Below are 13,892 nucleotides of genomic sequence, written 5' to 3' on the forward strand. Positions count from 1 at the left end.
AAGAAGTCTAACAGGCAGAAATAGAACAGGTGAAGCTTTTCCAATCACTACTTTTCCATGTCAGGAAGCTTAATGGGCTTCCTGTCTCATAGTGCTAGAATGATGTTGTGGCAGGAGAAGGTGAAATTTCAGTGATCGGCAATTGCCAGTCAGGAAAATGGGTGACTCCACCCCTTTTCATTTAGTGAAGATGGGATCTAGCTGTTTGTGGGACTTGATAAACACTAGCAGCTCTATAGCACTAACCGCAGGCAGCACTTTGGAAAGGCAAGAGATACTGTATAGTGATGATGCTGGCAAAAAAAGAAGAGAAATTGGGGTCAGGAATGAAAAATACAAAAGATGAAAGTGAAAAGGAAGCGCTGCTCACAGAAATGACTAAGGCGAGTGAAAGAGGTATATTATAAAGAACATCTATTTTAAAAATATTAAAAAGGAAACTGATGCAAAGTCATACAATGTTCCAGAAACACAAGCGAAAGAAAATTTGTAACACTAACAGGAGACAAAAAAATGAAAGAGATGTTTTCAGAGTTAGTATATGCAGCAAATCTTAACTTTCCTTTTTTACTCCCTTTATTCCTTAGAAAAATACCCATTTCGGTCACAGAGTCTGTAATGCACTTTCTCCTGCGGGTTAAGAGGAGAGGATCATCACTGAAGTCCACCAGGCCTTTGTCCTTTGTGTTAATTCAGATGAGACAACATAGCTCAATATGAGCACATGCACAAACCTATAAGTGGTCTGTTCACCTCCTTCTCAGTCCACCTCAGGCATGTATCGTGTGGAGAGCTGGCCCTGCCATGAGGCAGAATGAGGCCTTGGGCAGGAAATGCTATGGGATAGAAAGTTGACAAGAGTTAATGCAACCATAAATGCAGCCTCAGTTGCAGTGGAGACCACCGTGTTGGAAGCACAATAGCAGGGACCATTAAGAAAGTAAATGAAGGAGTTAATTCTGTTATTGTTCTGGATGGCAGCTGATTCTAATTGGCTGGAGATTGTAGTCAGCTGTGAGGAAGACTGTTATTTGATAGTTGGAATTGGAGGGAAGGAGAGTTCTGAAACAGTTTTCCTCCTTTATGTAGGCTTGACCTCTAGTTTACTTTTCCTCAAGTTTCTGTTCAGCTTATGAAGTAATATTGGTTTCTTTTTGTCTCTGGACTGCCAGCTTTATTCCAGTCACCTTGCTAAGTGGGAGAACCAACTTGTCCTTCACCTCACACAGCAAAAGGCCTTTGCCTGGCCTACAACTGGGAGGGCTGCTTTGTGAGTGGGGCTGCTGTTTCCTGTGAGGGAGAACATGGCTCTGAGCAAACTGAACTGATGGTTGACTAACAAAGCAACTTCCTCCAAGGTTTGTGGGCTGACTTGCCCTTCAGGTCAATAGTCGCCGCGGCAAGCCCTGACTGGACTCGGAGTCCTCAGAGGATGAACCACACCACAGACCACAGGCCAAAGCTCTTGAGGAGCAGGCAGGAACTCCTGGAACCAGAGCTGAGGATCCCCTTAAGGGAGATCCCTACTGAAGAAGGCTTGGGGTTGTCTGGGGAAGAGGTGGGCTCATCCCCTAGCCCTCCAGAACAGGAGTGGCAAAAGGACCAGGCTGCAGAACGATGGCCTAGCATGTGCCTACAGCCATTGTGTGGCTCATGAGTACGCAATCCCTGAAACACCTTTGCTACAAGCAGCTTGGCTTGGGGTTTGCTCTAGGAGGCCAGAGGTTTCCCTCTTGAGTCTTCCAGCTGTTGAAAATGACACAATCTTCTGGAACCTTGTTGCTTATTTCAGCTCACCTCTCCTTGCTGTGCTGTACCTTGCCTGAACTCCTTGTTACATGGACTTTACCTCTGGATTATGTTTTGAACCAAGATGGTATTTCTGTGCTTAACCTTGGTTTGTTTGGCCTGGACTGTACCTGCAGCCCTACCTGTCTCTGGGAGCGTTTTGCTAAGAGGCTTCCTTCCACCTCCTGAGATTGGGACCCTAGCATTTGAAGTCACCCACAAAAGTTTGAATTTGTGACATAGATTGGTGAGTACAATAAATTAAATAAAGCTACAGCTGTATGCGTGTGTATTTGGCCCTATACTTCAGGGATGGGGAACCAGTGGCCTTCCTGATGTTGTTGGATTCCATCTCCCATCAGCTTCAGCCTGCTTTGCTCATGGGCCAGGAATGTTGGGAGCTGGAGTCCAGCTACGTATGGAGGGCCACAGGCTCCCCATTCCTCCCTATAAATGTTCTGGGAAGATTTAAAGCTGTATAAATAATCTTACAAGGATAAGTAGTTATCTCTCTTGACTCCTTCTTGGTCTACACAAATGTCCTATTTGTCCAGTCTAATTAGTGTCAGCTTCTACAGGTGTATAGCATCTGGAGCATATCCAATTAAATGAGGGGACTTTTTACAAAAGAAAACAGACCAGGGAGGGAAATTCTGAGAAGAGTGACTGAGAGCAGAAGCTGAGAAAAGGTTAGCTGAGTTTCCTGTTAAAAAGCTCCTAATTGGCATGAACACTGTTTGCTCTGAGGCAAATCCTTGAACAGGAGTGTGGTGGTCCTGTAACTGGGTTGTACACTTGGGGAAAAGCATGTGGGGGGTTTTTTTTACACCGGATGGGCTCTTAAACAAATTGAGGAACTGTAATCCTTTTACTTCGCTAGTTTGTAAAAGCAGTTTACCAAACTACAGTGGTACCTTGGGTTAAGAACTTAATTCGTTCTGGAGGTCCGTTCTTAACCCGAAACTGTTCTTAACCTGAAGCACCACTTTAGCTAATGGGGCCTCCTGCTGCCGCCGTGTCGCCGCCATGTGATTTCTCTTCTCATCCTGAAGTAAAGTTCTTAACCCAAGGTACTATTTCTGGGTTAGCGGAGTCTGTAACCTGAAGTGTATCTAACCCGAGCTTTTGTCTCTCTCTACTGAAATACACTTTTTGTGTCAGCTTTTGCCATATGTTTTCTGCAGAGTTTGTCTGTGAAAAGTGGTGGACCAATAACCTCAACCTATGTGGTTTTGAGGTGGCATGCTTGTGGCACTTGTTATATTTGTGTTATATGCTAAGACATTTCTTCTAATAAATAGAATTTTGCTGCTTAACAATAATAAGTTACATACTTAATTAAATACTTTTATTTTATTTGCATTTCTAAGTGGTGTGTCCATAAAACCAATCCACAGAAAATGGGGTGATAAAATGATAAAAAATATCATTAAAAACCATTCCTTCAGTGATAGGTTTGATTTCCTGCACCTAAGCGGTTCATGCTGGCTGCACTAACCTATTTCCCCCCTTGCTGCTTCCCTGGCCTAGGAGTACATTCCCACATACAGCACTATTTCTGCTAAACAGGAGCACTTCATCAGAAGCAGAAGCTCTGGTGAATAAGCAGTAGTTAGGGGGACCTGTCCAAATACCTAAGACTTGTACTTAGGTATGGGTGAACCTGTCAATTTTGGTTTCATCCAGTTTCTAAGTTCAGTTCTGCACATTTCTGCAACAGTGTACATTAAAAAAAAGTTCTCATGAAAATTCACCAGCATTTGAGTGCAGATTTCTCCAAATGTACACATTTTTGTGTGCAGTTTCCCCTAATGCATTTTTATATTATTCTCACTAATGTATTTTTATGCATTAAAAGATTTTATACATTATTTGTTTGAAGAACTGAATCGCAAAATTTGCAGAAGTGTGAATTTCAAAGAATACCTGTGTTTTAGTTTGCAGATTGTTTCAGAAAGCATGAATTACTGTATTTTTTGCTCTATAAGACTCACTTTTTCCCTCCTAAAAAGTAAGGGGAAATGTGTGTGCGTCTTATGGAGCGAATGCAGGCTGTGCAGCTATCGCTGAAGCCAGAACAGCAAGAGGGATTGCTGCTTTCACTGCGCAGCGATCCCTCTTGCTGTTCTGGCTTCTGAGATTCAGAATATTTTTTTTTCTTGTTTTCCTCCTCCAAAAACTAGGTGCGTCTTGTGGTCTGGTGCGTCTTATAGAGCAAAAAATACAGTAGGTAGATTCACATTAGAATTCGAACTGAACCGAATTTCTCCCCTACTTGTACTGTATCCATGCTTCTAGTGGCCCACATACTGCAAACCACCTGCAAAAACCTAAGCTGGACGAGTAAAGACTGGTATGTATACTCAGTTGGTTAGAGAGCAGTGCTGATAATGCCAAGGTTGCAGGTTCGATCCCTGTGTATTCCTGCATTGCAGGGGGCTGGACTAGATGATAATCAGGGTCCCTTCCAACTCTATAATTGTCCTATGATTCTATGAAATAGGGAGCTTACATCTTTCATGAATTGTATCCTTTCACATCTTCAAATACTGTACTTCAAACTCTTCCAAAGCAGATTTTCATGGCACAAAATTGCCTGATTATTTTGCACCTGCTCTCCCCCTTCCCAATAAGGTTATAGTGAAAATACAGAGCAAAGATAATGCCTTTGCAATACCAACTTCCTAAACATAATAAGTTCCATAAAGAGCTTAGGTATTAATATAAAACCTTATTTTAAAACTCTTAAATTCTAAGCCATTTAAAAGCGGTGGCAACTTAATTCTGTTTAATCTTAATGCTCTTCTGAATGTAATGTTTAACTGGTGTGTGTGTGTGGGGGGGGGTACGTATGCATACAGTGGCGTAGCGTGGGTTGTCAGCACCCGGGGCAAGGCAAGTAATTTGCGCCCCCTAACCAGTGGATTTGCGCCCCTAACCCTAACCCCCAGATGTTGCGCCCGGTGTGGCCGGCCCCCCCCCCTGCACCCCACACGCTACGCCACTGCTTTCACCCCTCGAGCTGTTGGTAGAGCCGGGACTAAGAGGCCATCCAAACACCCCAAATCCCATTCACCCACGCAGGACGACGAGCCAGAGTGGGTCCCTCCACCTATAAACTCCCCTCCTAGTGATCTGCAGCGAAGAGGCTTGTAAACCCTTCAATGGAGTCCCGAAACCCCTCAATGAAACATCAGGATTTCTCAAAGAACCATCGCTGACCAATGGGCATCGTCCAAGGTGAGAGGCAGCCAATCCGAAGTCAGGAAGCAGCAGCCCCGTGTCTGGAGCGCGCGATCCGCCAGGAGAGCGCAAGAAACCGAGAGCAGAAAGAGGGGAAGAAGCGCGCTGCAAAATGTAGCAACAGCGGATACAATGCATCCTCCTGTTTCCTTGTTTCTTGCAAGACAGAAACAGAGGGCGATCCAGGGCTCCCCTCCCTCCCCCCTCCCTCAAGCAAAAGGTCCTTTGCCCTTAGGGGGAATCCAGCTTCGCCCCAGGAGGCAGCCCATACCCCAGACAGTCATCCGGATCCTGCCAGAGGAGAAGCGCAGGAAAGCCTCGCGACTGGGAGGAGGCCGGCCTCCGGCGCGGGTGGGGGGGCCCCGTCGGGGCGGGTGGGCGGTCTTGGCGCGCAGGCACTAGAGCGCCACCAATGGCGCGTTTGGCGGGCTGCGCGCATCCAGACAGCGACCCGAGTCTGGGCGGCGTGGCGCTTGGTGCCGGAGCCTCCGCCCGCAGCGCCCCGTCGGGAGACCCAGCCTCGAGCCGGCTGTCGGAGGCGGTTGAAGCAGCCAGGGCGGCATGGCAGGCGGCGGCGGCTCCTCGGCGACTCCACGCGGCCAGCCCAGCGCGCTGGCCGAGCCCCGCAGGCGAACGCTGCCCGTCGGTGAGGAAGGGCTGCCTGGCGCGCCCTTCGTGGCCCTGACGCGCGGGGACCGCGGCGAGCGCTGAGAGCCGCTGCCAGCTACAGCCTGCGCCCGAGGCTCTTTGGCGATTCCGGAGGCAGCGAGCGCGCCCCCCCAGAAGTTGCGCCCGGTGCGGCTGGCACCCCTGGCACCCCCCACGCTACGCCACTGTATGCATATGCAAAGCAAATACTCCAAGATAAAAAAGAACCTCACCAGGAATCAGCCAAATAGATCCATTTTCTGTTTTATAGTGTTAAAATAGGGCCCTGCAGATACTGTTGTACTCCACATCCCATCAGACCCAGTCAGCAAGGCTGGGGGTGATGGGAGCTGAAAACGAACCACGTCTGGAGGGCTGCTGTTTCTCCATCCCTGCATTAAGTGTCTGCGTCACTGGAGTAATCCACTCTTCTTAGTGAGAATGCATGTTTCCAAGCTATTCTTTTATAGAGGACTCATGAGCTTGTGGCTCTCTGGGGCTGGTAGGAGTTGCAGTCCAACTGCACCAGGAAGACCACAGGTTCCCCATCCATGCCAATGCCAGTAGAGGCTGCTCCATTGGAGTAAATGGGGTACCCCTTCCACCTCAGTCTTGATTCTTTCAAACCCACCTGCCTTCTTGCTTACAACCAGTTCAGGGAGTGGCACTGGCTCCCAGCTTCCTCCTACTTAGTCTTAGTATTACTCTTTTAGAACTCAGCAGAAAGGAGGATGACTGCAAAATAAGAACTAGTTGTGTCTGTCTGTCATGGGCTCTAGCTCCATCTGCTGTTAGTCTCCATGTCTTATACCCTACTAGTCACCACTGGCTAACTACCCCTCTCTGGTGTGAATACAATGCAAATGTGGCTTGAAATGCAGCCGGGAAAATGTTTTAAGCTGCTAATGTGAACATACTCTTAGAGTGACATTTGTAGGAGGAGGCAGATTAAATGAGTCAAGGTTTGTTGGTTAAACCACAGAGCCTAGGACTTGCTGATCAGAAGGTTGGCGGTTTGAATCCCCACAATGGGGTGAGCTCCCGTTGCTTGGTCCCTGCTCCTGCCAACCTAGCAGTTCGAAAGCATGTCAAAATGCAAGTAGATAAATAGGTACCACTCCGGCGGGAAGGTGAACAGCGTTTCTGTGCGCTGCTCTGGTTCACCAGAAGTGGCTTAGTCATGCTGGCCACATGACCCGGAAGCTGTACGCCGGCTCCCTCGGCCAATAAAGCGAGATGAGCGTCTCAACCCCAGAGTCGGCCACGACTGGACCTAATGGTCAGACCTTTACCTTTACCTTTATGTTTTCACTGTTCCTCCTTTGGCATGTCCCTTTAAAGTGCCTTTAAAGTGCCTTATTATCAGGCAAGCTTATCTGATGTAGCTTTTGATTGTCGCCCATGGTTAATCTTAGTGGCGTAGCGTGGGGGGTGCAGGGGGGGCCGGCCGCATCGGCCGCAACATCTGGGGGGGTGCGCTCGCACTCGCAGCTCTCTGCCCCTACCTGGCTCACTCACTCTCTCTCACTGCAGTGCTGGCTGTGCAAATCCGATCTGAGCCACTGGGTCACCGCCCACTGTGGAGGGGGTGGGTGCCAGGCGTGCGGTGCGGAGAGAGAGCGAGGGACTATCTGGGGGAGGGACAGTGCAGCGGCCACCCAGCGCAGCGCTGAGCGCGGGAGAGAACCACACCAGACCAGACCAGGCAGCAGCAAGAAGAAGCTGGCAGTGGCGGCAGGTTAGGGGTTAGGGGGCGCAAATTACTTGCCTTGCCCCGGGTGCTGACAACCCACGCTATGCCGCTGGTTAAGCTTCAGTGGAAGGTAATCAAGATCAGAAAGGTTAAGTGTTCTGCTCTGTTCCTGTGGAATTCTATCTATGAGATGAGGCAACTCTCTGTGGTTTTTTACAAGACCCAACAGGTCACATATATCGCCACCCCAATCGGCAAGAACCCAGCCAGCCCCAATGAGGACAGAATTCCAGTGAGCTTCCTCTCTGAACCAATGCTGAGTGTGACATGTCAAGAAAAGCTTCTTATTATGGATGCTTTAGTTTAGTTGATATTCTTGCATTGCAGGAAATTGGACTAGATGACCCTCAGGATTCTTTCCAACTCTACAATTCTATGATGAACAGCTGGTCTCAAGGGTCAGCAAGGCTGGGCAACTGCCTTCAACTCTGCAGGGGCCACTAACAAGTCCCCTGGACTGGCTGTAGTGAGGCTGTAGGCTCCCTGAGGGTGGATGGGTGGGGGTCCATAGAGGATGACTTGGCAAGGGCCCTAAAAAACCTGAGTTCAACTTATGCTGCCAGCTGAGACTATGCACCTTAAGCTTCCTGAATAAGAATGATGGGGGATCAGGAGGAAGAAGCCAAGCTATTGTACGCAGTTGCCTCTTCTCTGCCCCGTTGTGCAAAAAACAAAACAAAACCAGCAACACCAAGAACCCATTCATTCCATTTTGACTGCCTTTAGGGTATGTCTAGCTGAAAGCTTCCCGTGCTCGTTTTTGGTGCCTTAACACAGGAAGGGCAGAAGGTATATTCTCGGGGTTATTTGCAGAAGATTAGCAGGACATGCTGATTCCCAACAGGATAGCAGTTGTAGCAACAGCAAAGACTAAATCTCCCCCACTAAATTGAACCGCTGAAATGAAAGCTTAGCTGTGGGGAGGGGAAACCAGGACTGGATTTTTGTGTGTGAAAGGAGTGCGAGCTGGTTCCTAGTACAGTGCTACCTCAGGTTAAGAACTTAATTCGTTCTGGAGGTCTGTTCTTAACCTGAAACTATTCTTAACTTGAGGTATCACTTTAGCTAATGGGGCCTCCTACTGCCGTCGCGCAGCCGGAGCACGATTTCTGTTCTCATCCTGAAGCAAAGTTCTTAACCCGAGGTACTGTTTCTGGGTTAGCGGAGACTGTAACCTGAAGCATCTGTAACCTGAGGTACCACTGTACTAAAACGTATCTTTGTGGTGAGCATAAGAGGAAATCCCTTACGAGAAGCCTAGAGATCTGCCTATCCTTATCATGTCCTAGGAGGGGGAGGAAATAGATAAGCAAAACCAGGTTCTCTGCAGGTACTGGATTAATGCCAAAGACATTCCAGTCTAGGTAAGTTATGTTGCCCCACAGGTAAAATGTACATTAATTGCTCTCCCTCTTTAGCCTCTGGCCCAGCCCTTGTCTTTGGAAGGTTGTCTTAAAGGGAATGTGGCCCTTGAGCTGAAAAAGATGGATTACCACTGCAGGAACAGATGACAGGAAGGACCTCTAGCTGTCTAAGACCCTGGAATGCTCCTGCCATTCATGGTAGACACCAGTGGGCTAGATAGACCAATGCTCTGACCTGGAATAAGATAGCTTCCCTTGTTCTTAAGTTCTTCCAATCCAGTCACACAGAAATTAATGGGAGATGTGCAAGACTGCCCAACAGACAAAATGGAGCCTCTTTACCTTGGCCTTTGATACCTGATATATAGGATCCATTCTATCCATTTACTGTAAAAAAACCCACACATATATTTATATTGAATCTTTATGTTGGTGTAAGTTGTCCCTTGGACCTTATGGTAAAGGGCGGGTAAAAAATCCAATAAATGATATTAGTAATAATCAATAAAGTTCATTAGACTAGATTGACAGATGGACTGTTCTTAAATTCCAACTACATTTTTGCTGATGCACTAAAATCTATGTAATTAATGTGAATATTGACAATGTGTTAGGCCCCTTCACATGTCTACAGGAAGATACATACCTGGAATAAAACAACAATCCCAGCGCCATCAGACAAACATTAAAATTCTGTATTTTTTTCCAACATGGGGTAACGTCAATGTTGATGGAAGTGGTGGTGGAATGGGAAATGGTCCTCGCTGTAAATGCAACTGTTTTTTCCTAGAGGCTCTTTAATGAGAATGGGTATTGGCTCAAGTCCATGAGGCCCCAGTCCACTTCCAGTTGCATAAAACAACAAGTAGCCCATGAGCATCCTTTACCTGGTGCCTCCCCCATTCAGCTATAGCTTCCAACATTTCCAGCTGGCACATTCTCCAATCACTAGACTTGCCCAGTTCTGGAAATTATCTGAAGCGATGCCATATGCAGCTGAGTTCCACTCTGTGGTTGTTCAAAGCAGGACATTTAGTGTGGTGGCACCCCTCTAGGTGGAATATTCGACATGCACCAATGATTTTTAGTCTTTGGCAAATGTTGAAAGCTCATTTGTTTACACAGACTTCCCAGAGCCATTTCTCTCTCTCTCTCTCTCTCTCCCTCTCTCTCTCTGTATGGGGCTAAGCTGTAAGTTTGTAAGCAGATTTTTGATATTGTGCTTTATGTTGCCTTACTAAGATTTATATTGTGTGCTTTGCAAATTTGCAAATTTTGTATGTGGCTTGGTGTTTCCCTAAATATAAATATTTGGAAATAATTCGATATAAATATCCATTAGCATTGGCGGGAAGGGGAAGCACACATGGGGTTTTCTACCTCGAGACTGTTTCAATGCACAAGGGATGAGCAATTCTGTTCATTTCCATTTCTAATTTTTCCAGTATTAAATTCACTTTTTCATCTTTCCACATCAGTTTGCAAAGTTTGAAAAATAACTTCCTGTGAAAATTCACCAGCATTTTCATCTGAATTTCTCTTAACATACACCTTTGCATGCAATTTTGCCTAATACACACATTTTTGCAGAGCAATTTCCCTTAATATTTGCTTCATATGCATTGCTGTACTCATCATTAGGCTGGAGAACTGCACTGCAAAATTCTGAGATCTATGAATTTGAAAGCATAACTGGGTTTCGGTTCTTGTATTGTTTGGAAAAGTGTGAATTAGGTAAGTTTGTACTTAAATGCAAACTGAAGTGAATTTCTCTTCCATCTTGGAAGAGAATTGGTATGTGTTGGATGTGTGCACTTGGTATATATGTGTCATTTCCTACTCCACCTCAGACAGCCAAATGTATTGGGCTAGCCCTCCACTGAGCTCATTATGTCAACTGGGCTCAGCTGAACACTAAGTGCTCCACCCTTACACATAGGTCATAATCTTTCTCACAGGATGTTCATAAGCCAAACGAGGACCAGGGCCACAGAAGCAGTTCATATGTGCATGTAATAATGTACCTGGTCTACAGACAATAAAAGTCAGAGACAACCTTTTTGGACCAGTGGGCACACTTTGAATTTTGAGAGGGTGCTGTGGGCACCAGTTACTGAAAAGCTGCTATTCTGGGGAAGGGCAGCATGTCATAATACAAAATCAGAGAACCTTCCCTCAGAACCTCATCCTTACCATAGGAAGTCAGCTATGTCCTGCTGGTTCTGATTTTGGACATCATACAATATTAGTTTTATTTACATTGATGTTGTTGCTCTTTAAGAGCAACAAGGAGCATTACTCAGTACCAAGAAAAATATTCAAAGTGGCAGCGCCACACTCACTCTCATGTCACAGGAATTGCTTAGAGATTACCTGCACATTGTGCCCCATAACTTTCTTTTCATGAGGCCTAGAAACTTACTTGGTTTAAAATGAAACTTAGAGTTTGGGGCACCTTTCCAGAGGCACCAGTGAAAGCTTTTGCAGGCATCAGGTTTGCAACCCCTGAGATACAATATATGGTTATCATGACAATCACAGCAGAGAAAAACACAATATACAGTGGTACCCCGCAAGACGAACGCCTCGCGAGACGAAAAACTCGCAAAACGAAAGGTTTTTTCGTTTTCGAGTTGCCTCGCAAGACGAATTTCCCTATGGGCTTGCTTCGCAAAACGAAGCTTGCCCCGGGGACAGCGGGTCTTCTCTTTTGAAGCAAGGGGCTGCGGGGAGATAGCGATCTCCCTGCAGCCCCTTGCTGCAAAAGACGTCCGGGGGAAGCGGGGAAGAAGCGCTTCGCTTCCCGCTGCCCCCGGACCTCTTTTGAAGCAAGGGGCTGGGGGGAGATAGCGATCTCCCTGCAGCCCCTTGCTGCAAAAGACGTCCGGGGGAAGCGGGGAAGCGAAGCGCTTCGCTTCCCGCTTCCCCCGGACCTCTTCTGAAGCAAGGGGCTGGGGGGAGATCGCTTCTCCCGGTGCTCCGAAGCCGGGCGGGGGGCAGGGGACACCTCCCGCCGCAGCGGGGACACCTTTTGAAGGCAGGCGGGGGGGAGCAAAGACTTTGGCCCCCCGCCCGCCTTCAGAAGAGGTCCAGGACCTCTTCTGAAGGCTGGCGGGGGGCAAAAGTCTTTGTCCCCCCTGCCTGCCTTCCCAGGGGCTTTTAAATCGCCCCGGACAGCGGAGAAGTCCTCCGCTGTCCGGGGCGATTTTAAAATGCCGCCCGCCAGCATTTTAAGATCCCCCGGACAGCGGAGAAGTCCTCTGCTGTCCCGGGGTTTTTTAAAATGCTGGGGGTGGGAAGAAAAGCCCTTGTCCCCCCCCCCAGCCTTCAGAAGAGGTCCGGGGACAGACTGTCCCCGGACCTGGTCTGAAGGCGGTTTCCCTAGGAACGCATTAATTGATTTTCAATGCATTCCTATGGGAAACCGTGCATTGCAAGACAAAAAAACCGCAAGACGAAGAGACTTGCGGAACGAATTAATTTCGTCTTGCGAGGCACCACTGTACATGCGCACAGATGGTGAATTTTGTTATACTCTTATTTTGAAAAGCACAATCAATATAGTTTTTAAAAGGCTTTGACTCAGAACTTATCTCCCCTTTAACATGAGTGGCCTAGTTTTGATGGTTACAGTGAGGAACTTGGCTATATGTTCCGTAGTTTTAAGGTTGGATTTTTCCATTAAAATTGAAATGTCTGTAACAAATTATGCTTGTAAAACACCCTTCTGCGAGAGAAACCACAAAGCATGGTTCGCCTAAAACCCTAGAAGAATATCTGTAATTAGTAACAATTAAAACCATAATCATCTATTTCTTTAGAACATTTTTGATGTCTCAACACAAGGCCACAATTGCAAATGGTGGCTGAGCAATGGCTGAGGGCATAATTATGGAAAGCACACTGGCTTTTCCTCCTCTGCCAGTTTTAATTAGGACAGATTAAAATATCTAGCCGATGCAGATCTTAATAAATCATTTATAAGCACACATGTGAGATAATTGCATGAAACTGGTCACAGGCATCTTTCAGGGAAAGATAGGCATACTAAAGATGGAAAATTGAGTCCAGTAAAATTCTCATTTTAGGTTTACTCCAAATAGTGCCTGCATTCAGATATAATAGTTTATTTTTTATGTAACTAAGATTAGCCTATCCCTGGGTTCATTAGCTCCACCTTCCCCTCTTTCCCTTCAGTGTAGCCACAAAGAGAAGTCTGCATAATGGAATCATAGAACTGTAGAGTTGGAAGGGATCCCAAGGGTCATCTAGACCAACCCCCTGCAATGCAGGAATCCCAGACATATGGCCACCCAACCGCTGCTTGAAAACATCCAATGAAGGAGAGTCCACCACCTTCCAAGGTAGTCTGATCCACTGTCATGGTCAGAAAGTTCTTCCCAATTTTTGATGCTTTCACTTCAATTTTTGATGCATTATACATTGACATTTTGTCTGCATCTGACAAACTGGGATTAACTATGGCTTAATCTGTCTAGACTAGAGGCTTCTATGCATACAAATTAGCACATGCAATTTTTTTTCATGGACCTGTTCCCAACTAGTTGAGTTGCCTACCTAGCAATGCACCTGGCTGTAGTCACATTTTCAGATGTACAAAAATCATAACGTGATGCAGCACTGGGACAGGACTCTACCCATAGAACCTGTTATTCTCTCCCTCTTACTATGAGAAAGCTAGCCAGGATATGAGCAACAGGGGACTCAGGTACACTGGCAAAATAAAAGTGCTTTATATGCACTGTTTACGCATTTTCTAACACTATGGTGCCAGATAGTGAGGAACTTGGCTATATGTTCTGGGGAGTTCCGTTTTTTGCCAACCTGATTTCTCATCCAAATTTAAAACGCATTTAACTGAAACGCTTCTTTGATGTGTCCAGATCCAGCCCGGGACTTTGCTGCAACAAACTACTGGGGGGAAAAGCTACAGTTTCAGGGTTTGTCATTCTGGTGCTGTTGGAGGGCAAGCAAAATGAAAGAACTCTTGTCACTGTAGTCCTGGAATTCACTGGTTATTTAGTGTAGTGTAATCAGTCTGCAGTGTAAATTAAAGGATTTTCCTGTCTTCACCT

This window comes from Podarcis liolepis (genome assembly GCF_965112155.1).
Source record: "Podarcis liolepis genome assembly, chromosome: 10".
Lineage (NCBI taxonomy): Eukaryota > Metazoa > Chordata > Lepidosauria > Squamata > Lacertidae > Podarcis > Podarcis liolepis.